This window comes from Rhinatrema bivittatum, chromosome 4 (assembly GCF_901001135.1).
Source record: "Rhinatrema bivittatum chromosome 4, aRhiBiv1.1, whole genome shotgun sequence".
Classification (NCBI taxonomy): Eukaryota; Metazoa; Chordata; class Amphibia; order Gymnophiona; family Rhinatrematidae; genus Rhinatrema; species Rhinatrema bivittatum.
In genome coordinates, this window is record NC_042618.1 from 384,940,844 (window position 1) to 384,968,251 (window position 27,408).

Genomic DNA, 27,408 nt, shown 5'->3' on the forward strand with positions numbered 1-27,408 from the left:
ACATAGTAGCTAAGTCCCAACTTCAGACTGGCAGCCCTGGTGCTGCCTTGGAGGAAGAAGGTCTCATGATTGGAAAGCATCAACCAGGTGCAGCAGGAAAGGATCCTGTAGCAAGGACCTGCTCTCCAGGTGATGCATTGTCCTTTCGCACTGAGGATATCTCCCCAAGACCTACTGCCCAGGAGGGAAGGGTTAGGTCGGCCGTCATAGTTGGTGATTCGATTATTAGGAATGTAGATAGCTGGATGGCTGGTGGGCGTGAGGATCGCCTGGTAACATGCCTACCTGGTGCTAAGGTGGCGGACCTCACGCATCATCTAGATAGGATTTTAGATAGTGCTGGGGAGGAGACGGCTGTCGTGGTACATGTGGGCACCAACGACATAGGAAAATGTGGGAGGGAGGTTCTGGAAGCCAAATTTAGGCTCTTAGGTAGAAAGCTTAAATCCAGAACCTCCAGGTTAGCATTCTCTGAAATGCTCCCTGTTCCACGCGCAGGTCACCAGAGGCAGGCAGAGCTCCGGAGTCTCAATGCGTGGATGAGACGATGGTGCAAGGAAGAGGGATTCAGTTTTGTTAGGAACTGGGGAACCTTTTGGGGAAGGAGGAGTCTCTTCCGAAGGGTTGGGCTTCACCTTAACCAGGGTGGAACCAGACTGCTGGCGCTAACCTTTACAAAGGAGATAGAGCAGCTTTTAAACTAGAACAAAGGGGAAAGCCAAGAGTCGCTCAGCAGCGCATGGTTCAGAGAGAGGTATCTTCAAAGGATACTAATGATGCATTAGAATTAGGGCATCCTGACAGTGAGGTTCCAATAATAAGAAAAGTAGTCCAAGTGCCAGTAACTAAAAACTCACCTGAGCTAAAAAATTCTAAGTTATCCCTATCAATTAAAAAGCAGAATGAAAATACAAACAAAAACAAACTTTGAAATGTTTGTATGCTAATGCCAGAAGTCTAAGAAGTAAGATGGGAGAATTAGAATGTATAGCAGTGAATGATGACATAGACTTAATTGGCATCTCAGAGACATGGTGGAAGGAGGATAACCAATGGGACAGTGCTATACCGGGGTACAAATTATATCGCAATGACAGAGAGGAGCACCCGGAGGCGGTGTGGCGCTTTATGACCGGGATGGCATAGAGTCCAACAGGATAAACATCCTACATGAGACTAAATGCAAAATTGAATCTTTATGGGTAGAAATCCCTTGTGTGTCGGGGAAGACTATAATGATAGGAGTATACTACCGTCCACCTGGTCAAGATGGTGAGACGGACAGTGAAATGCTAAGAGAAATTAGGGAAGCTAACCAAATTGGTAGTGCGGTAATAATGGGAGACTTCAACTACTCACAAAATAAACGTCGCATAGATTATAATTTTTTAGATTTTTTTTTATGTGCATAGAATTTATCTGGAACAGTGGACCATCATAACACCCTTGGTTTTTTAGGCAGTAAGCCACACTTTCAACCTTACAGGGTCATGTTTAATCATCGGTCCATTAAATGTCTTTTGTCTTCTTTATTCAAATGTTCTCTTTCTCCTTCTTTTTTATCTTTTTTATAATTAATAAAATCCTTTGTAATAAATTCAAAGACGGAATTGCCTTACTTGTGCGGAGCGCCGCTGCGCTTCCGACCTTTATCTCCTGTGCCGCCGCGCTATTATCTCCAGCGCTGTCGTGCTTTACTTTGCAATAAATTTAAAGACGGAATTGCCTTACTTGTGCGGAGCGCCGCTGCGCTTCCGACCTTTATCTCCTGTGCCGCCGCGCTATTATCTCCAGCGCTGTCGTGCTTTGTAGGCGAAAAATACTTCTGGGTTTTTTGTTGAACTTCCGATTGAATGTGCTCACACACTTTAGAGCTCTAAAGTGTGTGAGCACATTCAATCGGAAGTTCAACAAAAAACCCAGAAGTATTTTTCGCCTACAAAGCACGACAGCGCTGGAGATAATAGCGCGGCGGCACAGGAGATAAAGGTCGGAAGCGCAGCGGCGCTCCGCCACAAGTAAGGCAATTCCGTCTTTAAATTTATTGCAAAGTAAAGCACGACAGCGCTGGAGATAATAGCGCGGCGGCACAGGAGATAAAGGTCGGAAGCGCAGCGGCGCTCCGCACAAGTAAGGCAATTCCGTCTTTGAATTTATTACAAAGGATTTTATTAATTATAAAAAAGATAAAAAAGAAGGAGAAAGAGAACATTTGAATAAAGAAGACAAAAGACATTTAATGGACCGATGATTAAACATGACCCTGTAAGGTTGAAAGTGTGGCTTACTGCCTAAAAAACCAAGGGTGTTATGATGGTCCACTGTTCCAGATAAATTCTATGCACATAAAAAAAATCTAAAAAATTATAATCTATGCGACGTTTATTTTGTGAGACAAGTGTAGTTCGTTGCACTTAATAATTAACTGTTCTTATATAGTAGACTTCAACTACTCCAATATTGACTGGGTAAATGTATCATCAGGACACGCTAGAGAGATAACGTTCCTGGATGGAATAAATGATAGCTTTATGGAGCAATTGGTTCAGGAACCGACGAGAGAGGGAGCAATTTTAGATCTAATTCTCAGTGGAGCACAGGACTTGGTGAGAGAGGTAACGGTGGTGGGGCCGCTTGGCAATAGTGATCATAATATAGTCAAATTTGAATTAATGACTGGAAGAGGAACAGTATGCAAATCCACGGCTCTCGTGCTAAACTTTCAAAAGGGAAACTTTGATAAAACAAGAAAAACTGAAAGGAGAAGCTACAAAAGTAAAGAATGTGCAAGAGGCGTGGTCATTGTTAAAAAATACCATCCTAGAAGCACAGTCCAGATGTATTCCTCACATTAAGAAAGGTGGAAAGAAGGCAAAATGATTAGCGGCATGGTTAAAAGGGGAGGTGAAAGAAGCTATTTTAGCCAAAAGATCTTCATTCAAAAATTGGAAGAAGGATCCAACAGAAGAAAATAGGATAATGCATAAACGTTGGCAAGTTAAATGTAAAAAACAGCAGCAAAATAATGTGCGGCAGTCAATTAAACTGGACAATACCACTTTAAACAAAACACTTGTATTTTAATTCGACAAGTGCACACAGCAATTGTGCACAAGGATTTAATCATAGAGTGAAAAAGAGTAATAACAAAAGAGCCCCGACACGGCCGTGTTTCGCGTCAGGCTGCATCAGGGGGACCAATTCCAAAATATTCTAAAAAGGAAACAAAATACATGCAGTTATTGTGCAGTGTGGCGGGCACAAAGGAACAATCTTATAACAACATAAATGAAGAGGAACCAGAAACAGCACTACTGAAATGAATATGGCAACAAAGCAGGAGACTCAAAAACACCAAAACAAGGGGTTAACTGACTGTATAAGTTGTTCAACAGGCGATCTGGGAAATTCAGACCGGTTAGCCTGACTTCAGTGCCAGGAAAAATAGTGGAAAATATTCTAAACATCAAAATCACAGAACATATAGAAAGACATGGTTTATTGGAACAAAGTCAGCATGGCTTTACCCAGGGCAAGTCTTGCCTCACAAATCTGCTTCACTTTTTTGAAGGAGTTAATAAACATGTGGATAAAGGTGAACCGGTAGATATAGTATACTTGGATTTTCAGAAGGCGTTTGACAAAGTTCCTCATGAGAGGCTTCTAGGAAAAGTAAAATGTCATGGGATAGGTGGTGATGTCCTTTCGTGGATTGCAAACTGGCTAAAAGACAGGAAACAGAGAGTAGGATTAAATGGACAATTTTCTCAGTGGAAGGGAGTAGGCAGTGGAGTGCCTCAGGGATCTGTATTGGGACCCTTACTTTTCAATATATTTATAAATGACGAGTGAGATAATCAAATTTGCAGATGATACAAAATTGTTCAGAGTAGTTAAATCAATGTGGATAAGTGCAAGGTGATGCATATAGGGAAAAATAACCCATGCTATAGTTACACAATGTTAGGTTCCATAATAGGTGCTTCAACCCAAGAAAGAGATCTAGGCGTCATAGTGGATAACACATTGAAATCGTTGGTTCAGTGTGCTGCGGCAGTCAAAAAAGCAAACAGAATGTTGGGAATTATTAGAAAGGGAATGGTGAATAAAATGGAAAATGTCATAATGCCTCTGTATCGCTCCATGGTGAGACCTCACCTTGAATACTGTGTACAATTCTGGTCACCGCATCTCAAAAAAGATATAATTACGATGGAGAAGGTACAGAGAAGGGCTACCAAAATGATAAGGGGAATGGAACAGCTTCCCTATGAGGAAAGACTAAAGAGGTTAGGACTTTTCAGCTTGGAGAAGAGACGGCTGAGGGGGGATATGATAGAGGTGTTTAAAATCATGAGAGGTCTAGAAAGGGTAGATGTGAATCGGTTATTTACTCTTTCGGATAATAGAAAGACTAGGGGGCACTCCATGAAGTTAGCATGTGGCACATTTAAAACTAATCAGAGAAAGTTCTTTCTTACTCAATGCACAATTAAACTCTGGAATTTGTTGCCAGAGGATGTGGTTAGTGCAGTTAGTATAGCTGTTTTTACAAAAGGATTGGATAAGTTCTTGGAGGAGAGGTCCATTACCTGCTATTAATTAAGTTGACTTAGAAAATAGCCACTGCTATTACTAGCAACGGTAACATGGAATAGACTTAGTTTTTGGGTACTTGCCAGGTTCTATTGGCATGGATTGGCCACTGTTGGAAACAGGATGCTGGGCTTGATGGACCCTTGGTCTGACCCAGTATGGCATGTTCTTATGTTCTTAATTAAAGAGAAATTCTGTGATGCTGAGGACTGAGATTATTGTGCAATATTTCACCTGATTACCTATCAGTAAAGATTTTAATTTTGGACACCCTATCACTGACGCAAGCATATTTTATACATAGTGGGGCGGATTTTCAGAGCCCTGCTCGCGTAAATCCGCCCAAAACCGGGCGGATTTACGCGAGCAGGGCCCTGCGCGCCGGTGAGCCTATTTTACATAGGCTCACCGGCGCGCGCAGAACCCCGGGACTCGCGTAAGTCCCGGGGTTTTCGGAGTGGGGCGTGTCGGGAGGCGTGTCGGGGGGCGGGGCCGGAGCGTGCGGCGTTGCGGGGGCGTGTCGGCAGCGTTTTGGGGGCGGGTACGGGGGCGTGGCTACGGCCCGGGGCAGTCCGGGGGCGTGGCCGCGCCTTCCGTACCCGCCCCCAGGTCGCGGCCCGGCGCTCAGGAGTCCCGCTCAGGCGTAAATCCCCCGACAAAGGTAGGATGGGGGTTTAGACAGGGCCGGGCGGGTGGGTTAGGTAGGGGAAGGGAGGGGAAGGTGAGGGGAGGGCAAAGGAAAGTTCCCTTCTAGGCCGCTCCGATTTCGGAGCGGCCTAGGAGGGAACGGGGGTAGGCTGCGTGGCTCGGCGCGCGCAGGCTATACGAAATCGATAGCCTTGCGTGCGCCGATCCAGGATTTTAGCCGATACGCGCGACTACGCGCGTATCTACTAAAATCCAGCGTACTTTTGTTTGCGCCTGGAGCGCAAACAAAAGTAGGCTATTCGCGCTCGTCTGAAAATCTACCCCAGTGTGCACAAGTACCCCTCTCCCAGGGAAAAGAAGATTACAAACAAGCACCTCTGAAAGGTAAGGGGGCACTCCATGAAGTTAGCATGTGGCACATTTAAAACTAATCGGAGTGTTGCGATCCTGCCCGCGAGGAGCGCGGGCAGGCTCTCACCATCATGCGGCCAGTCGGGCCGCTGACGCTGCTGCCTCCGCAGCAGTCCTGCTGCGGTATCCGGGTCCCTCCCGGGCTGCCTCCTACTCCATACAGCGAGGCCAACCTGCCGCAAGCTCTCCCTCGCGGTCAGGCCCCCCGCTGCTGCTTCTGGGCCTCCCCGACCTCTCTCAGCCTTCCCGGGGTCCTCGGCCGGCAGGGAGGGTGTCCCTGCCGGTGCCCGCGCTGCAGTCTGGGTCCTCACCCGGCAGGGAGACGTCCCTGTCAGTGCCTGCAGCCCTTGGTTCTCCCTGCAGCCAGCCTTCACAGCTGGGAGCCGCTAAAGCAGCCTGCCACCTCTCCAGCTTCAGGGCAGGGCTGCTCCGCTGCCTGCCTGTCTTCCTTGGATTCTCCAGGTGGCCGGGAGGACGCCACCAGCTTCCAGCCTGTCTCTCCAGTTTCCTAGGGCGCGGGCGCGCGCCTCTCTACTCCTCTTCAAGGGCCAGCCAGGTGTGGCCCCCTGCTGACTCCTCCCTGGGCGTTGCCGTCATCAGCCCTACTAAAGGGCTCAGCAGTCAGTCTGTCTTTGCCTTTGCAAGGAGTTGGTCACTCCTGGGACTCTACCATCCTTGCTCCAGGACTTGTCCGTGTTCCAGCCTTCTGCAAGGTCCAGTGTTACTTGTTCTCTGTCGGAGCTCCTCGTCCTGTCCTGATGTCTACCTGCTGTTCCAGTCCTGACGTCTGCTTGATGTTCCAGCCCTGATGTTTGCCTGTCCATGTTCCTGCCCTTGGCCTGTCTTCCTATCCGATCCCGTGTTCCAGTCCAGTTGATGCCTTTACCTTGCCTTTGGCTGCCGGTGTGCAGCAAACCCTGCTTCAGGCTGCCGGTGTGCAGCAAACCCTGCTATAGGCTGCCAGGAGTGCAGCAACCTGCTTCTTACCCTGTTCCTGAATCTCCTGAAAGCTAGCACCTCGTTCCTGTGTCTTCAAGATGTCCTGGTGCCTCGCGGCAAGCCATGTCGTGGTCCATGACCAGCCCCATGGGCGGGCTGAGTAGGGCGCTTCGTGATGCAAGCCATGCACCTCGTTCCTGAGTCTCTGAGAAAGCCTTACCTTGTTCCTGAACTCTCTGAAAGCCTGGTATCCTGCGGCAACCCCGTGACCAGCCCCACGGGCGGGCTGTGTAGGGCGCTCCATGTTGCCAGTCTTGTACCTCGCCCGGGAGTCTCCTGTATGCATCATACCTCATTCCTGACTCCACGTCTCTTCCTCCAGTACCTCGTTCCTGAGTCTACGTCTGCACGTCCAGTACCTGTGCCTAAGTCTACGTCTGCACGTCCAGTACCTGTGCCTAAGTCCACGTCTGCACTTCCAGTACCTGTGCCTGAGTCTTCGTCTGCACTTCCAGTACCTCGTTCCTGAGTCTACGTCAGCACATCCAGTACCTTGTCTCTTCCACGTTTGCACTCCCAGTACCCGTGCCTGAGTCTACGTCTGCACTTCCAGTACCTCGTTTCTGAGTCTCGTCTGCATCCATGTTCCAGTCTTCGCTGCCCTGGCCTCCATCCGGCCTGCCGCTTCATGCCGTACCCCGTGGCAGGTCCGAAAGGGCTGGGAACGGTCGGAGGACTGTTCACAAGACCAACATAGTATTGTTGGGTCTTCCGAAGCGTGCAGGTCCGGAGGAGGGCCTGTCTCCAGTCATCACTCCAGCTTTGCTTCCGTCCAGCCCATGCTGGGGCATGCCACGCCCCCCCGCGGCCCCTCTTCAGACTTCTCTGGCGTCGAGCCGCGGCCCAAGGGCACACACCTCTCCCAGGAGTGGGATCGCTCTCCTAGCGCTCCATAACACGGAGTAAGTTCTTTTTCACTCAACGCACAATTAAACTCTGGAATTTGTTGCCAGAGGATGTGGTTAGTGCAGTTAGTATAGCCGTGTTTAAAAAAGGCTTGGATAAGTTCTTGGAGGAGAAGTCCATTACCTGCTATTAATTAAGTTAACTTAGATAATAACCACCGCTATTACTAGCAACGGCAACATGGAATAGACTTAGTTTGTGGGTACTTGCCAGGTTCTTATGGCCTGGATTGGCCACTGTTGGAAACAGGATGCTGGGCTTGATGGACCCTTGGTCTGACCCAGTATGGCATGTTCTTATGTTCTTAAGTCTTTCCCCCCTCCAACAAAGATTAATCCTGGGGGAAAGAGAGACTGTGAAAGGGCTAATCAGGAGTGGATCCAATCCCCAAGAGACGGTAAATTCTTTTATGGCCCCATTGGAGTGCAGTCAGTTCCCCAGGATAGGGTTAAACAGCTCTTTCTTATTTTTCACAAAGTGGGAAAATTTTCTAAAGTGGCAAATTTGCTGTAATAGGAGCAATGGCATCTGGAATGGCAGTACTCGGGCAAAAAGCCACTTCTTCCTCAGGTAGGGACACATTTTGGGATGGAAAGCTGGCAGAGTAAATTGAAGCTGAATTATTTGGTGCTGACTGGCAGACTAGATAGGTCACATGGTCTTTTTCTGCCATCATGTTATGTTTCTAAAAGGGCATGTGTATGTATCTATGGGCAAAGTGAAGTGTGCTCTTGAAGCATCTATAGTGGCTTCTAATCTTGCATACCTTATATGTGACAAATATGTATTTCTGAATATTTCATGAATATCTTGTGTGAAAATTACTACTTGGCAAAAGCTGAATATTTCCTGCTCTTCACCCTTCTGAAATGAGATAGGATTACATCAGAATTTTACAAAATAATGTCCTTAGTCCCTATTCTTGGGTTAATAGCAGTAGTGGCTGAAGGGAGTCAATGACTAGAGCAGGGCCGAAAGCAGCCCTTGCTAGGAAGGGAAGATGGCAATATCAGAGGGTGGGAAGGAAGGAAAATGGTGATGCTAGTTTGTGGGGTAGGGAGGGAAGGCATGGTGGTGATGCCAGGGAGCGAAGAGAAAATAAGTTATGCCGAGAAGGTTTGAGAGGAGGGATGGTGGTGGTGTCAGAAGGAAGGGAAGATGGTGATGTCAGATGCTGGGGGGGGGGGGGGGCAAGGAAGAAAAGGGTGCTACCAGGAGGATAGGGGGAAAGGAAGAAGGTGCGAAGGGTGAGGATAGGAGAAGGTTAATGCCAGGGGGGTGGAAAGAAGGGAAGATCATGAGGCCAAGGGGTGGGAGGGAAGGGAATTAATGCTGCCAGGAATGGGAGAGGGAAGGGAAGTTGGTGATGCAGGATTAGATTGGGATAGGTGGGAAGATGGCGATGGCGATGATGCCAAGGGTTGGGAGGGAAGGTGATTATGCTAAGGAGAGGTGATGGAGGGAAGATGATGATGATGCCAATGAATGGGGGGGGGGGGGGGGGTGGAGGGAAGGTAATGGTGAAACTTAGAATCGTGAGGCAGCTGTGCCCATTTTTGGACATATGTTTCAATCTGGGATGTACTCGCTTGTCAGCTTGTCCCTTGCAGCTTGATTATTGCAAGGTGCTGTATTTAGGTTTGCCGGCAAAAAGCACACACAGACTTTGGATTACACAAAATATTGTAACTTGAATTGTTTTGGGGTGTCCTATGACATACAATATCTCCCCCTGCACCTTCCTGGAAGAGAGGAGGTGCAGGAGAGACAGGATACAGACCTTCAGATCCCTGGAAGGTTTAAATGATGCACAAACTTCAAACCTTTTCCATTGGAAAGGAAACTGTAGAACTAGGAGTCATAAAATAAAACTCCGGGCAGGGGACAACTCAGAACCATCAGGAAATATTTTGTCACAGAGAGGGTGGTGGATGCCTGCAGTTCCCTCCTGGAAGAGGTGGTGAGGACGAAAACAGTAAACAAATTCAAAAGGGCATAGGATAAACATTGTGGATCCCTAGAGGCTGGAAATGAAAAAAAAGGGTGCATGGGGTTAACTTACACAGAGCGGCAGTTACAACCATAAGCAGCTTGCTGGGCAGACTGGTTTACCAGCTTGCACATCTGCCCTAGAGACTAGACCAGGGGTGTGAACTAACCATATTTGAATTCACCTACAGAAATGAGTTAGAGAAGGAATGAGAAGTTAACTGCCACGTAGCACTGCTGCCACCCGAGCTATGACATCATTTCAGCTATGAGTGGGGCACTTAAAGATGAACTGTCCACCACCCGGGGACAACTGATCATTAGGGATGTGCAGAGGGTACGGATTCGTCCGATTCGGTATTCGTATTGGTCCGTGGGCAAATACGTTGCATTCGTTCAATGGCGCCCCCGATATGTTGATACGTGCATTCGTTTTCCGGTTCCCATTAAAGTCAATGGGGTAAGTATTTGCAGCCTATCTTTGGCTGCAGAATTGGGGTTTTATTATCAATTTTGATGAAAATTCTGGGGAGCAATTATCAGAACAACAAAAGAGCTCCAAGGTACTTAGACTGTGGCAAGGTAGCACCAAAGTGGCATGAATAGCCTAAGGTACTTTAAAGGGGCAAAGTGGTACCAGGAGTGGCAAGTGACTGTGGATTTCATTGCACAGACTGTCCAATTAATAAACTCGAGTCTGCTAAACTACTGTCCAATTAATAAACTCGAGTCTGCTAAACTACTACACTGTGACAATGCCCACTGTCACAGTGCCTTGCTATGCACCGATGTAATGTGTGTGGTGTGCACACACACAGCTTGCTTGTAAGCACAAAAGAGGCAGACTGGGGATTTCACTGCACAGACTGTACCAATAATAAATTCTGGCCTGTTGAACTGCCAGCCCACTGGCACTGATGCCCAGTGCACAGAGAGACTGAGTAAGTTCAATTAAACAAATTCAGTTTTAAAAAGCTGGAATTGTTGGCAGAGCAGGAAAATCGATGAAACTGAAATAAATTGAATATATCTCTCCCACCCACAACACCCAAATGGTGCTTGCTTGCAGCCTAGCCCAGAGAGTGAATTAAACAAAATGGCACTGCTAGGAGCTTCTCTCCCTGGCACCGAGAGACCGTCTCAGATCACCTAAATAAACTGCTTAAAAAACAAACAGGGCTAGCTGGCACTAGAGCCAAATAAAGAATAAATATCTTTTTCTCTTAAGTAATTAGCCTAGCTAGCAATTAAATACAGATTTCTGAACTCAGACTAGCTCTGAGCGCAGTCACCTTCCGCAGAGACCACCTCCCCACACCACCCCTGCAAAGAAAGTACGTGGCACACCGCGTGCTTAAGTATATATAGAGGGGTGAGAGAGAGGACAGAGTTTGAAGGGTGAGGAGGAATCCCGGCCCCATTTACCAATTACCTGCAGCTGAATTTCCTGATCCGGCGAAGTTTTCAACGGAACTACCTGTTTCCCTTCAAGCCCAGTCGCGCCACTGACGTCATCAAGAGGAGGGACCGGTAGGGCTAAAACCGGCCCCCCCTGCGGCGCACAGTCGAAGCCACGCGCGGCTTTGCTTTAGAGCTGCAGGAAAGACTGGAAAAATAGAACAACTTTGCCTTTCAAAAATAGTAAGTTCCTTTCTTTTTGACTTAATAACTCTCAGCCTCCATTGGAGATCCTAGTTTCACTAGCTGGGTGTTTTGGGGAAATTTGAAGGTTTTACCTGTACAATATGCCGCATACTAAGAGAAAGGGCAGACTTCGCCCAGAGACCCCGACTGGTCCTAATGCTGCCCTCTCTCAACCATTGATTGAAAACTTCCTCAAAACATTAAATGCTGTTTCACCGGGAGGCAGATCAGACTTGGTAGTTGACCAGAAGCAGGTTCAATCACCCCAGGATCAAAATCAGATCTCATTAAGCCCCGGTGTACCTATGACTCCAGAACCGCCTAACCTAACACATACCTCAAATCCAGAGACGACAATCCCTACTAAAGATGTGGTTTTGTCGACTAACTTCGGGGCGGATGCTGGGGATGATGTTAGTGTAAAAACAGGAAGTTTTGGGGACTCCCCACTGGTTGAAGGAGAAAAGAGCAGTGGGGGGGGGGGGGGGTTTCCTTACCCCAAAACCCCTCAACGTCAACTCCGAATAGCGTAAAAGGGGGGGCAGCTATTCCACCTTTGAGAATGGATAACTGCCCGTAACCTGGCAAAATTGTACCTAGGAAGGAAAGCTTTGAGGGAAAAGATACACATATGGTCACTTTGGAAAATATAATGGGAGTGCTAATGGATTTGAAAGTTTCAATGAACAATTTAGAAACAAAAATGTCTAAAGTTCAAGCTCAAGGGAAAATAATTGAAGATAGGATAAAGAAACATTCTGAGAGAATTGAAAATTCTGAAAAATTATTAAATCAGATACAGGAAGTGCAGATAGGATTAATAAAAGGTGAAACAGCTAATTCAAGAAGAATAGAATTAATTGAAAATAACTTGCGATATATTAATGTTAGGATTTTGAATTTTCCCTCTGTAAAATGTATCTCGCCAATGGAACAGTTTAAGAGATTTTTAAAAGAAAATTTACAACTTTCTCAGGGAAGAATTCCATTGATAGAAAAAATCTTTTTTATTGAAACTAAAAAGAAGGAAAATGCAAATCTCATTAATCAATCGATGCAGTTAGATAACCTTACAAATTTTTTAGAAGAATCAATGGGAGAACAGATTGACTCAAGGGGTACGTTGTGTGTAAGGTTTCAAAAAATGGAAGACAGAGATAACATCTTGAAATTATTTTTGAGACATCGAGATAAACTGTATCTAAAAGGAAAAATGTGGATGTATCCAGACATTACACGATGCACTCAGTTAAGAAGGAAAAATTTTCTACAGATGGATCCCAAGGTAAAACGTTTGGGAGCCCAGATGATAGTCTATTTTCCCTGTAAATGTGTGGTAAAATTTTTAAGTGAAAGGTATGTGTTTCTAGAACCCTCAGAGCTTAAAAAATTCTTAGAAGCTAAATTACCAAATAAACTTGCCTAGGTTGGTCATAGATAAATGAAAAGAATGCATTATATACCCAGGTACTATGGATATGTTTCCTTAAATTGCTCCAGATTATAAATTTATCTAGGATCTTCAGATTCTTTATAAATGGCTTATATAATTAGTTTGTGATGACATTTTAAGTTGTATTATTACCTATTATATAAGCCTTTTCAATGACATGTGTATATGCTGTCTATAATATGTAAAACTGCATAATTAAATAAATAAATAAATAAAAAGTATATATAGTGCTGGGTCAGCAGGAAAAGCGTCACCGAGCACCGACAGCACAATTGGCTGCATTCAGTGCATTTCAAAAAATGTTTATCGCTGATACGTTGCATTCCGGTATCCATGCCAACCTGTCCGACCTACTCTGACAGGGCTGTGAGGTCACTGATGACTCACAGGAAAGGGCTGGTTTTTGGCTCTGGATACACCCAAATGGCGTCCTCCGATTGCAAATGGTGGCGAAGAAAAGCGCGTGCTGCCAAACGTATGAAACGGATGATACGTTATATTCGTGGGGAGTCGCGGTACGTTTCATTTCCCCACGAATACAGCGAATAGGGTCATATACGTTACGGATTGCCAATACGTCGAAAATGAATGCACACCCCTACTGATCATTAGCTGAGGCAATATCTCAGAGTAGACAAAGGGAACCTGGCAATTCTACATGCAATCAGTGAAATAGTAATCAATGACAGCTTGCAATAGCTTCTACTGTTGGAGGAGATTACAGGATGCCCAATAAAAGCTATACTATATGTACCTGCTCTGAGCAGGTAGTGTGATGTAACGAAACATCTGATTAGCCAGCGTCTCATTGTCCCCATCTACCAAAATACCTGTACAACTCAGATGGGGCAAGTACAGAGGCACAAAATGGTGGGAGAGAAAGGGGGAGGTTGTAGCAGTCTCTTCCAGAGAAGACAGAGGTAAAAATAACTTCTTCCATAGCTGCAAACCTATATAGAACAGGCATCCGAAGCCAAACATAATGAATGCACTATGAATTCCATAACATTGCCATGTAAAGGGACACTGACATGTGCATGTTAACTGGAGGACAGATAACACATGTACTTCTGCCAGAGAGACAAATCACAGCAGGCAATCAATGCCGGGATGGCATGAATGCCCTGCTGGAGAAAAGAAAAAAAAAAAAACCATACGGAAGAACGCTGACATACATGTGCTGAAGAGACATGTGTCTACCATAAAATATATGCAAGATCAGACAGAGGACAAAAGTAGTGGCACAAGGGGGTTATGGTGGACACCCAATACAGAACAATCTCCCAGGTTAATGGGATGACAGCCATTACCCTACAAATATCAGGACTGCAAGCACACATGGCACAGGTGAGTAGGGAAAGAGTGTTATTAACAGATACTTTTATGTAAACATAATGCTCTTCCAGTATAGCCTTGTTAAGTTTACAACATTATTCCTCTGTCTCCGGCACATTTCTGCTTCCAAGTTCACATAACCTTGTTTTATTGTAACTTTTCTTCCTCTTCAATATTATTGTTACAACACCCCTGTTCCTTGTGAACCGATATGATACGATCTGTATCATGAATGTCGGTATAGAAAAGAGTTAAATAAAATAAATAAAATTATGGCCAGATATCACAACTTTCTTATTAAAGAAATCCCTCTGAAAGCACTCTTCATGCAGTTCGCTCAAACTCTGTAATACAACTTATCTAGAAGGGTCTGAGTGTCAATTGTAGTCCTGGCAGACAACTCTTTCAGTGGCTGGTAAAATCTGGTTACTCTAGCTCTAATCCTCATCCAGTAAATAGCTGCTGGGTTCTAAATGAAACTAACCAGAAGTGTCCAGTTTGAGTAGCCTGGATGCTGTCACCTCAGAGAGAAGCAGCCCACCTGGGTGGGGGAGCACATTGTCCTCAGTGTCCCTGCTACAGGCTCACTTGAAACCCTGTGCTTCCCCTCAGACATGAAGAAAATACTTCCTCCCCGGCACACTCCTTACCTGTGTAATCTGGAGCAGGACGGAGAGTGAACTGAGCTACTTCCTTCTCTGGGTTGGCTCTGGTGAGTCTGAGAATACCTCCTCTTTTAGGTGCCTCAGTCAGACCCAACCTTCCCTGCAGCTACACAGGTGACAAGGTTACTGTGGTAACCATGGGAAGTGCCTGACCAGACCAGATGAACTGGAAGCCTGCAGCGTTCAGCTAACCGTGAGACGCCTCCTCTCTCACACTTCCACCTTAAGGTGCCGCTTGCCTGTGATGCTCTCCCTGCCCCACCTGTCATGATCCTGTCGCACTTCCGTGATTTCACAACAGCCCGCATTATTCACACCCTGCGACTGATAACCCAGGGTCAAGAAGGAGTGAAATGCTTTAAACAAAATTGTAAATACATGTGATCTAGGAAGCATTTGACAATTAACTTGAAAACCAAGCAAATATAAAAACGTCATAATCTGTCAATCAAAAATTCAGAGCTTAGGTTTTAGGAAGATGAGATAAATCAGTAAAAAAAACAAAAAACACAAACTTCAAAAGTTCTTTACTCAGAGGCCTATTGCAATAAAACTCTTGCTAAGCTTGAGCATCACTGGGAAAGGCAGGCAAAACATTTTTTATTATTATTATTGTACTTTCAAACAAGTCTGTAGTGCCCCATATGTAATGTATACTGTATAAGAAAAGCAGAGGCACCTTCTATTATTGTTCAATACATGGGAAACAAAAGAAGCGGCACAACACAAATTATTCTTTAGAACATCATAATTCATAAACTCTAACCAATCTATAAAAATTGTTGGGGGTCAGGGGGGTTAATTTAGCCCCAATGACAGTCATCTGTTAAGTGTTTCATGCATACGAAAAACCATCTGTCAGGTGTGTCCCCGACAGATAAAAGTTTGAGAACCACTAGATTTTAAGATATTGTGGTAGATCGCCACACGGCCATCCATGTATGTGCATATATGGCGCACTACGTGGGAAACAAAAGAAGAGGCACAATTCAAATTATTTTTTAGAAAATCATAACTCAAACCAATGTATAAAAATTGTCATCCCATTTGTGATTTCTAATCAAAGCCATAGCATCAGAAACTAGACATTATTGGAGCTCTAGTCAGATTGGAAAGACACTTTTTCCACAAGAAGATAAGTTAGTTGCATTCAGCTAAGTAAAAATGTATTTCTAATAAAATAGGCATAGGCACAGCCGACTAGCAGATGACTGAAACATTGGTGTTGTTTCTGATGCCATTTGCAGCCCATTGCGAGGCAAGAGATGGGTTATTGTATTTTATACAGCTGGTGTCTGATGCCATGGCCAGCAATGGATGTAGAGCAGAACTAGGGCATTACCCATACAACTCACTATACCAAAAAGATATTCTGGTGTCATCTCAAAAACAGCATTACAAACTCTCCCTACTACCAGGCCCAATAGCCCTTCTTATGAAAAGACAGCAGTTCACCACCAATACATGTCCTACAGAGAAAACAGAACAAATAAGACTGATACAAATGCCTACATGCTAGTAAAATACCTCACCTCCGTCACACACACAAAACCGACTTTCACCAAATACAGAAATTCCACAAATTACAAATATGGAGACAGAAACTGGAATGGAAAGCCAAAAAAGCCATTCTGCAAGCAGTGGAAATCTGGAGAAATGGAAACAGAAAAAAGCACCTAACACACTCCCAGGATTTGCAATAATGCACACAAACTAATCCACACTCAAACAGTAACAACCCAACCTATGAAATGGCAACACTATAAATATTAAACTAGGCCCTAAACTCCAAAGCACCTCTTATTAGGAAAACAGAACAAGTCAAGCTGCAATAGATCCCTACACAGAAACTATAAGCTTGCACAATACCCTTACCTGGTAAGGTAAGGGTATTGAATAAAGAGACCATAAAGCTAATGTTTTTGTTTTTCTGCTGTTGCACTGCAGAGTTTGGCTTCTTGCTGATTCCAGTTGTTTTTGTCTTTTCATTTCTATTTATACTGTTCTCAAGAAATATAAAATAATAATTGTAAAACTATACTAATAAAGAGAATACATTTTTCAAACCAAATGATGATTAGAATAATATCCAATAATTACAAACTCATAAAATTATTTAAAATTCTTCAAACACCAATAAAATATTTCAAATCAACGGATACATCACATAATATCCAAAAATTAAAATGGCAGTCAATCAAAAAAATGAACTTAAAAGGCCACCCTAACTTATCCTCGCCAGCAACTCTCCTACTCCTTTCCCTTGCAAGCCAGTACCACACAGCAGAAGCAACAGGGGCTTCTTAAGCTCTGTTCTCATGGTCCTCTTCCTTAGGGCCTAAGACTAGTTTCTCTGTCTCTTACACACACACACACACACACACACGTCACCCACGACCAGTTTCTGTCCCTCACACACCAATCATCTCCTCGACCACTCTCAAATACACACACATACCAGTCACCTCCCTCTGTGTCTCTCGGTCATCTCCTTGACCAGTCTCTGTCTCTTAGAGTCACCAGTCGCCTCCTTGATCAGTCTCTCTCACAGAAATCACCTCCCTAATAGTCTCTCTCTGCCTCGCATAGATCAGTCATCTCCCTCTCACACACACACACCAGTTCCCTGACCAGTATTTTTCTCTCACATTCACCAGTCTCTCAGTTACCTCCCTCACCAATCTCTCTCATGCACATGTCACCTCCCTGACCAATCTCTCTCTCTCTCTCTCACATGTCACCTCCCTGACCAGTTTCTCTTTCAATCACACACATGCACTCTCAATAACACACACACGATCTCTTTCACTTAAACACAAGCTCTCAGTCACACACATTCTCTCTCCCTCAGTCTCTCACTTAAATATACACTGGCTCACTCTTAATTTCACTCATTCTCTCCCCCAAGCACAAATGGGAACTGCAGCAGACTCCTCCTCCTCTAGCCCCTGTGGCCCAAGAAATAATCCCATCAGCTGCAGGGGCTAGCGCTGCTGTTTCCCATTAAGGATAGTCAGCTGCTTTTTCTCTGGGCCTGTGCTCCTCCTTGGGTCGATGCTGCCACTTTTGAATGTAGCATGGCCCTTTCTTTTTCCAGCATGCCCCGCTGAGCATCACTTCCTTTTTCCGGGCCACAGGGGGTGGGAAGAAGAAAAGGCCATGCTGCAGTTGCCAACTCCCACGGACACTGGTACCATTTCCATCCGGGCTTGAGTGTGCTGACAGCCCAGGTGGCAACGGCAGCAGTGCAAGGATGTCTGCAGTCTCTCATTGGGATGAAAGGAGGGAGAAGAGGCACCAGGCCAGTGGGAGTGTGCGACACACTTGTCAGTGCTTGGCGAAACCCCAGTGTGTTGCAAGACACTGGTTGAGAATTGCTGTTATAACCTGTGCATATCACGTACACACAGATTATAAAATACGCATACATCTACCCACAACATATGCACTTATATTTGTTAATGTGCAAATACCTGCAATGTATAGAAAGTGCACACTTTTTCTACATATTTTATAAATATATACGTGTCTACATTTAATGTGCAAAAAAATAGAACTTGCTTGCCTAAAACACTCCACTCACCTCCTGAAACCACTTTCACATTCACTACTCACAATAACATTTACACACCATTCCCAAACAGGTGGGGAGAAGAGGAATAGCGGAAGAATGTGGAGAGTGCAAGAGGGAAGAGTACCCATGCACCACACACACCACTCATGACCCCAACCAACCCAACAACACATACTGTATCACATTCTCCACCACATACATGTTCCCCATCCATCACCATATACCCCACCCCTACCTGCTCCCACCACCATCACCACTTGCACTGCCTTACCTTCACACATCCTCTGCAAGCATTCTTAAACCCTTCCCCAATGAATGTTCCCGCCCATCCAACACACACACAGATACCTACCCCCATTTCTCCATCCCCAACAGAGCAAGTATGAGACACTGATATTGTAAACATCCATCTTCTGGAGTCATAAAACTCACTTTTTGACACTGCCAGGCAGTTATCACTTTCTCCTTTTTGGGGTTCCCTTAACATTCATGTTCACTCGGTCAAGAAGCAACCCCCCAGAGGTCACTGTGAGTAAATCCAGGCTTCAGGCTCCACAGCTCCAGCTTCCAGAAGTCACAAACCCCTTGCTATAGAAGTCCAAAAGTCTCATCTGCATACCTTAGCCAGCAGCATACAAAGGAGTCAGTTGGACCATTAGATGATCAAGAGATAAAAGGGTCACTTAGAGATGACAAAGCCATAGCAGAGAGACTAAATGAATTCTTTGCTTTGGTCTTCACTGAGGAAAATGTGAGAGAGATACCTATGATATGCAAAACAATTTAAACTAATTTTTACTTGTGATAGAAATCACATTTATGATGACATTTACTTTATCTATAAAGACCTCATAACAGTGATAACATCTGATCAGCTTATAGTACATTATTTTAATCATGGCTAGCTAAAGAAATTGCATTTATGATGGCATATACTATACATCAAAAGTAAAAATTAGACTAAGTTATTTTGCAATTCATATTCATCTAAGAATTCTATCTAAGGTTCTTTGGATCCCTTTATTACAGACATACCCATGCCAGAAATCACATTCAAAGGAGATGATTCAGCAGAACTGAAACAAATCTCAGTGTACCTGGAAGATATAATAGGGCAAATTGACAAACTGAAGAGGAGCAAATCATCTGGACCAGATATTAAAAAATAAATTGTGGACCTGCTATTAGTAATTTGTAAACTACCATTAAAATTGTCTATGGTACCTGAAGACTGGAGAGTTGCCAATGTAATGCCAGTTTTTAAAAAGGAATCATAAAGAACAAAATTGCTGAACATATATATATATAGGCATAGTTTAATGGGACAAAGCCAACATGGATTTAGTCAAGGGAAGTCTTGCCTCACCAATCTGGCAGTTGATACAGTGTATTTGGATTTTCAGAAAGCATTTGACAAAGCCCCTTATGAGAGAATTCTTAGGAAATGAATACGTCATGGAATGGGGGCAACATCCTATTGTGGATTGCAAAGTGGTTAAAAGATAAAAAACAGAGAGTAGGGCTAAATGATAAATTTTCCGAATGGTGAATAGTCGAATGCCCCAGGGATCGGTTTTGGGACCACTCCTTTTTAATATATTTATAAATGAATTGGAAATGGGAACAAGTGAGGTGATCAAATCTGCTGACACAAAATTATTGTTGTTAAATTACAAGAGGATTGTGAGAAATTGCAAGAGGACTTTGCAAAATTGGGAGACTGGGCATGCAAATGGAAAATTAAATTTAATGTGGGCAAGTGTAAAAGTGATGCACTTAGGGAAGAGAATTCAAATTATAGCTATACAATACAAGGCTCCACATTAGGAGTCACCACTCAGGAAAAGGATCTAGGTGTCATTGTTGATAATACATTGAAATCTTCTGCTCAGTGTGTAGCAGAGCAGCCAAGAAAGCAAAGAATGTTAGGAATTATTAGGAAAGGCATGGAGAATAAACACAGAATAGCATAATGTTTCTGTATCGCTCCATGGTGCAACCTCATCTCGAGTACTGTGTGCAGTTCTGGTCACCACATCTCAAAAAAGGTACAGCAGAATTAGAAAAGGTACAGAGAAGGGCAACCACAATGATAAAGAGGATGGAACTCCCCTATGAGGAAAGGCTAAAAAAGTTAGGACTCTTCAGCCTGGAGAAGAGATTGATGAGGGGAAATATGATAGTAGAAGTCTATAAAATAATGAGTGGATTGGAACGGGTAAACGCGAATTGATTGTTTACTCTTTCAAAGAGTACAAAGTTTAAAAGATACACAATGAAGTTACTAGGTGATACATTTAAAACGCAGCATGCCAGGGTCTCCTCTGCCATTTTCTGCACAGAATTTGGCAATTCTGAGAAGGGGTGAATTCTGCACAAATTCTGCACTCCACAGTAGCGCAGAATTCCCACAGGACTACTATATGCATCACTTTGCATTTGTCCACATTAAATTTCATCTGCCATATGGATACCCAATCTTCCAGTCTCACAAGGTTCTTCTGCAATTTATCACTATCTGCCTGTGATTTAACTACTCTGAATAATTTTGTGTTATCTGAAAATTTGATCATCTCACTCATCGCTCCCCTATCCAGATCCCCTATTTGATCACTTATGCTCCACCTGGACTTTTAGAACAAGACGCCTCTCCTATGGTGGAAATCATAGCCAAATACATAAAACTAGATTCTCCAGCCATAATCCTTGGAGATTTTAATCTTCACATCGATGCCAATCCTCGATCTTCTAACTGTGAAGCCTTCCTATCAGCCCACATCCACTAGGAGGCCATTCCATGCATCCACTATCCTCTCTGTAAAGAAATATTTCCTAAAATTACTCCTGAGTCTACCACCTGTCACCTCATCCTATGACCCCTTGTTCTAAACCCTCTTTTCCATGGAAGAAGTCTAGCCTCCTGTGCATCAAAACCTTTTCCAAGGTATCTCTTGGAAAAGGTTTAGGTATCTCTATCATTATCTCCCCTATCGTGCCTTTTCTCTAAGGTATACATGGTCGGGTCTTTAAGTCTATACCCATATGCTTTAGAACAAAGACCACTGTTCATTTTAGTAGCCATCTTCTGGACAGACTCCAACCGGTTTATATCCTTTTGAAAGTGTGGTCTCTTTATGATGGTTCCAGTTTTGATAAGTTTCACACTACTACTTTCTGGGGAGAAATGGATTTGTTCAAACTTTTAAAAGTGAAATAAGAGCATTAATGCACTCTTGGTAGGCATTTTTATTGGCAGACTACTAGAACAATTAAACAGTTCATAAACCTCAATATCTATTCCACCTTCTGCAGGCCTCTGCTCTGCCTATTTTATCATTCTGCTTCACTTTTTTGTGTTCATATAGTTTTTTTGAATTCACAAGAATATTATTAGAATTTCCAGTTAGTGAAGATAGTATTAATTTGACTGGAAGGATATAACAAAAAATGTTGCAATAATGGGGAGATCCAAGATGTCTGCAGACTAACCTGACATGGCTGGTTTGTCCTCGTTCCCCAAGTGACAGTCATTCTCCTTCTCTATGCTTTTCTAATAGATAAATGGAGCAGTTAAGTTCAAATTTTTTTACAGCCTTTTATACTTCCATATTTAAGAAGTGGTTGTTTGCTGGATACTTAGGCATTTATTTATTTATTTATTTATTTAGCGTTTTTCTATACCTAGATACCTAGAGCATGATACCTAGAGCATGAAGAGTCAGTTTCTAGTTCATCCCCTTCTGAGGTCTCTACCCCCAGCTCCAGGGGCGGATTGTGGTAAAATAGTGGCCCGGGGGATTTTTCTCCTTACTGGCCCATGGGTACCCAATTACACATACAATATAATTTATATATATATGCACACACCCCTTAAAACATAAAAAAAAGCTACCAGTTTATTGACTTCTCCTCCAGAAATTTGTCTAACCCTTTTTTAAACCCAGCTACACTAACTGCCTTAACCACAACCTCTGGTAATTAATTCCAGAGCTTAATTGTGCATTGACTGAAAGAATTTTCTCCAATTTGTTTTAAATATGCTGCCCACTAACTTCATGGAGTGCCCTATAGTCTTTGTATTTTTTGAAAAAGTTAATAACCAATTTACATTTATCCATTCTATTCCACTCATGATTTTATAGATCTCTATCAAATCCCCCCTCTGATGTTCTTCAAGCTGAACAGACCCAACCTCTTTAGCCTTTCCTCATAGGAGAGCCGTTCCATCCTCTTTATCATTTTGTTCTCCCTTCTCTGTACTTTTTCCAATGCAACTATATCTTTTTTGAGATATGGTGGCCAGAAAAGTACACTAAGGAGGTCATTTTCAAAAGTCTTTACACACTTAAAACTGGGTTTTACATGTGTAACTATACTTTACATGTGTAAGTGGGCTTTTGAAAATTGACACACTATACGACATTGAATTGTCAATAGGTATTATGTGCAAAAGGGCACTTTATGTGCGTAAATGACTTTTGAAAATTGCTACAATAGTACATTACGTTTACTCACGTAACTTCTTTGAAAATTAGCTCCTTAGTTCTTACACACAGGTTCTCACTCTCTCACACACACACACACAGGCTCTCACTCTCACATGCTTTCTCTCACAAGCTCCTACCCACACACAAACACAGACCCCATGCTCTCTCTCACACACACACCCAAGCCCCCCAAGCTCTCTCTCTCTCACACATCATCCCTCAATGCCCGTGTCCCAGCAGTTTCACAATCACCCCTCATTGCCTACCCATCCCCAACAGTCTTACAGTCATTCTCACTGCCAACATTGTTCCTGCTCCTTCCCTTGCTTCCTTCCCTCTCACTCACTCCTCCTCCTTCTACCTTCATATACTCTTTTCCTCTCACTCCTCCTCCATTCCCTTTCCTCTCACTCACAACTAGCTCCCTACCCTTTCACTTATTCAGTTCGGCTCCATTTTTCTCCCCTCCATTCTCAGAAATAGGGAGAGAAGGGAAGGAAGGGGAGCTGAGCGCCGATGCAGATGGAAAAGGAAGGGATGGGGAGAGGAGGCCGAGGGAGTGAGTCGTTCCCACTGTCCTACCTTCCCTTTCACAGCCTGCCTTCCACACCTCCTGAAGCCTGTTAAGTCACCATGGTTTTCCGCCCGTGGGAGATGGTACCCTTGCGGGCCACTCTTCACCAGGCAGCCGTGGTCCTCTTCAGCCTGTAGGGGTGGGACCAGTGGCGTAGCCAGATCTGATATTTTGGCAGGGCACAAGGTTAACCTGTGTGGGCACAAGGTTAACCTGTGTGGGCACTAGGCAGAGGGTTTTGAGCATGCTAGTTCTACTGTTAGAAATAAACTCTTCTCCCACAGCAGTCTCTACCGCAATATCACACTCTCTACCTTTAAGAGAGAGACTGCAGGAGATGAGGAATTGGGAGAGAGACTGCTGGGACAGGGTGGTGGGGATGAGATGACTCTCATCCCTCACTCCATCCTCAGTAGTCTCTCTCCCAATTCCTGTTCAACTCCAGCAGTCTCTCTCTCAAGTTTCAACCCCCCCTTCCCCTTAGGACAGGAGTAGCCATCTCCAGTCCTCAAGAGCCACAAGCAGGCCAGGTTTTCAGGATATCCACAATGAATATGCATGAGATAGATCTGCATGCACTGCCTCCATTGTAAGCAAATCTATCTATCCATATTCATTGTGGATATCCTGAAAACCATGCCTATTTTTGGCTCTTGGCTCCAGGGTTTGCTGTCCCTGCCTTAGGACCTATCCTGTCCCCAGCAGTTTCTCTCTCAAATCCCCTTACAATTCTGCTTTTGTCTTAACTGAGTGCACTGCTGAGTCTTCCCCAGAGGTGTTGTTTGCTATTTAGCAGACTCAGGGATTGGATCAATAGGGGCCCTGCCAAAAATGTGCTATCAGTGGAACTAATTGTCATTATCCTCCCATTCCTCTGAGAATGAGCCTGTAAAAACATAATTGATCATACTTTTAAATATAAAACTTTAAATAAATATTCAAATTCTGGTATCACTTCAGTATAAGCAACACATATTCTCTCTACTGCCAGGCACATTATAAAGTAATACAAAAACCTCTCACAACATATAGAGCAAACTTAGCAAACCACAACAGCACTAACTCCCAGAGCTCACACAATGAGGACCCAGGGTCAGTGCTACCTCTTTTGCTGCCCTGGCCAAACCATTACTACGTTGTTTCCCATGCAACTTCTTTCTCAGGCTTCTGAGTGTCTGGACATTGCCTACTGGAGACCAATGCAGTTAGTAGCAGGTTTCCAGATTTCTGATGGACGAATCTGGGACCTTTACTTTCTGCAGTAACAGCAGCGAGCAAGTTTTAGTGTCATGGGGGAAGAGGGTGGTCCAGTGGACATTCCCCACAAAAACTATAGTAATCTACCCTTAAAAATACATAAAAGTACACATTTTGTTACCATAAAATATTTCATACCCAGTATATAAGCCTCAGGACTGTAACGTTTGCCCTTTATAAAATAAAATTAATGATGCACCAGAAAAAGTCAAATCAGCAAACAAAATCCTACTATTCCCAAAATATAAATTTTGTGTAGGAGACATGTTTAGATAAGAGACTTTGAACTGGGTCTTAGAATATTTTCAATAATCAGTTAAAATAGTTCAGGCAGCCTCCAGGATACTCGGGCTTTAGAGACTGGCTCAGCTGTCTGCTAAAGGCTCCTGCAGATGCACAGTAGGTTGTGCAGGCTCTTCTAGGACCCCTCCCCCCAACCAGCAAAAAGGCAGCACAGTGAATATTGTAATGGGCTCTAGAACATTATACTCTTCCTACTGAGAAATAAGAACAAGCCAGGCTGCTAGAGATCCCTACACAGACCCTGCATGCTATCAGAATCCATCACCTCACTCACACACGCTGAACACTGACAGACCCTCACCAAATACTGAATAAAGGACCACAAACTAGAAATAGAAATATATAGACAAAAATTAAACTAGAAACCCCAAGAAGCCAGATTCTGAGAAGTGCAACTCTGGAGCTACAGAAACAATGCATTTCCTCCTGTACTGAGCAAACTTATAAAGCTATCAGAGATACCTAAAGATTAATTTAAGAGTACAATATTCTCATATGGATATCCTATTATTCATATAAATGGAACTTCCAATCCACAATCCAAATAGCGTATATTATTTGAATCATGTAACCAAAACTTTATTGGCACCTACTAGCTAATTTATAATCCTAACCAGACTTATTTATGTGCCTATCTGTAAACCGTTGTGATGGTATACTACTAAACGACGGTATAGAAAAGTTTTTAAATAAACAAATAAATAAATAAAAAATCAATTTTACTTAGGGAACAACCACTGCTATTAACTGCATCAGTAGCATGGGATCTTCTTAGTGTTTGGGTAATTGCCAGGTTCTTGTGGCCTGGTTTTGGCCTCTGTTGGAAACAGGATGCTGGGCTTGATGGACCCTTGGTCTGACCCAGCATGGCAATTTCTTATGTTCTTAACCACAAAAAACTAGCTATAAATATAACTCATATTGAGTTATATTTATAGCTAGTTTTCACCCCCCTGTTTAATGTACTCTATTGGTTATATGTAAGGGCCCCGCCCAAAAGTTAATCTTGTTCCGCTGTTATATGTAAGGGCTCTGCCCAAATGTTTTTGTTTTTTGTAAACCGATGCGATGTGTCAACGGATGTCGGTATAAAAGAGACCTTAAATAAATAAATAAATAAATGCATAGTAATGTTAAAATCAAACCGCCTATTATGTTCCGAACAAACAGACTTAACTTTCACACTTAGTTTATTATAATAATAAAAAAAAAAAGAGATGCATGTTCATGATACTGACATATTCCAATCACTATTTTCTCTGTTTGACTGGGCATTTTATCTTTATAATCATGTTGGTTCCCAGAGTGTCCTACTCCTCTCACTGAATCTCTCCCCCCCCCCCCCCCCATATTCCCCAATCTCCCTCTCATTCTGAGTCCATACTCTTCCCCCACCCCAAACCTCACCCAATATAGGTCCCAGCTCTCCTACCAATCCCCCAATTTCGTATTCTCCTATGGCGACCCCCACTGTCCCCTTGAGACCCAACTCCCCCCAATCCCTGAGTCCTCACTTCTTCTTCAATCCTTGTGCCTCCATTATCTTCAAGGCTCCGCTTCTCCCTTCCTTCCTAAACTCTGAGACCCCGGGGAGCAGAGCAGTGCAGCGCAGCCCCCTCCCAGTGAGTGCATTGTCTGTGGCTGGCTGTGCTGCTGTCTGTTATGCTGAGCGGTGGCACTCTCAGCTCAGACAGCAGAAGCAGGGAAAGACCATGGAAGAAATATGGGAGGAGGCTCTATATTTCGGTCCTCTCCCTCTTTTTCCCCACAGCTCCTTCCCAGTCATCTTCCTCCTTACCCCATAGCTGCTATACATCCCATGGTCCTTTTTACCTCCTAATACTCCCCATGACTTCTCTCTCCCCTGTGCCTCCCCTCATATGACCCTTTCTCTCCAGTGCTCCTTCATGTTCCCTCATGATCCTGGCCTCCTCCCCTTCTTCTGTGCCCACCGACTCTTACTCAGTCATTACTTCTGATTCCCTTCCTGACTTCTCTCTTCCCTACTCCCCTAATAGCTTTTTTTTCGCTGCAAAATCAGCCTCTTCCCAGCTTCTAACCTCTGTTCAGCTTTTGTGTTTCTTCCAAGGAAGGTCCGTTTGGCAGTTGTAACAACCGGAACAGAAATAAAATCCAGCCCTGGGCCTGAAGCAAGGCTACAAGCACAGGCAGGCAGGCCCTGCAATGGCCCCACCCCCTCCTTCTGCACATGCTTCCTGTAAACAAGGAAATTCATGCAGGGGAACGGGGCTGGCTCCAGGCCCAGCTGAAGATCTCCGCAATATTCTGCTGTTTGAGCAGCAATGCATTGGCAGGATGGGCTCTGCCAGGGCCTTGCAGGCCTCCCAGCTCCGCATGGGTGTCTGATGCGACCCCGCCGGCTTCTCTTCGGGTCGCAGCAGCCCTTCTTCTTCCCTTTGGCTAGGAAGTTTAAAAAAAATAAAAATATATATATATATATATATCACGTGATGAGAGCAACCGGCCCACCGGGGGAAGCCCGATCCCCCGATAGGGCAATCCGCCCCTGCCAACTCAGAGATTATCCAGATCTCCAAACACCACAT

At 44.1% G+C, this 27,408-nt stretch overlaps 1 protein-coding gene across 3 annotated transcripts in view; it reads right to left on the bottom strand.

Moving 5' to 3' along the window:
* FAM3D (family with sequence similarity 3 member D) overlaps positions 1-26,920 on the bottom strand; it is a 166,940-nt gene extending 140,020 nt beyond the window's left edge. For 2 of the 3 annotated variants that reach the window (XM_029600991.1, XM_029600987.1), the window contains exon 1: positions 14,632-14,864. The gene's annotated coding sequence lies outside the window, so the exon portion shown is untranslated. Of the gene's footprint in view, positions 1-14,631; positions 14,865-26,901 lie in introns of those variants that run through there. The other variant, XM_029600994.1, reaches the window with a different exon arrangement.
* Positions 26,921-27,408: the final 488 nt, after the last annotated feature.